This window comes from Plasmopara halstedii, assembly GCF_900000015.1.
Source record: "Plasmopara halstedii genome assembly, contig: Scaffold_287, whole genome shotgun sequence".
NCBI lineage: Eukaryota > Oomycota > Peronosporomycetes > Peronosporales > Peronosporaceae > Plasmopara > Plasmopara halstedii.
In genome coordinates, this window is record NW_020187208.1 from 366,478 (window position 1) to 366,754 (window position 277).

Below are 277 nucleotides of genomic sequence, written 5' to 3' on the forward strand. Positions count from 1 at the left end.
TATGGTCATCTCGACCTCTCTCACCCAGAGCAGGAGATTCTCTCCATCCTTCCCCTCAAAGACTTTAACGCTCACCATGAGCGGCTTAGGGCGGGGAAAAATCATCCGTCACCGACGGTGGCGTCAAGGACGCAAATGATACCGACATGTTCTTCTGCAGGTGCTCTAGCAGCGCGTCTTCGTGATTTGAAAATCCCTCTCGACGCGCACCGATTGCCCCAGGGCCTTGCGCCACAAGGTGTTGCACGCCCTCAGGGCCAAGCAAGGACATCAGCTT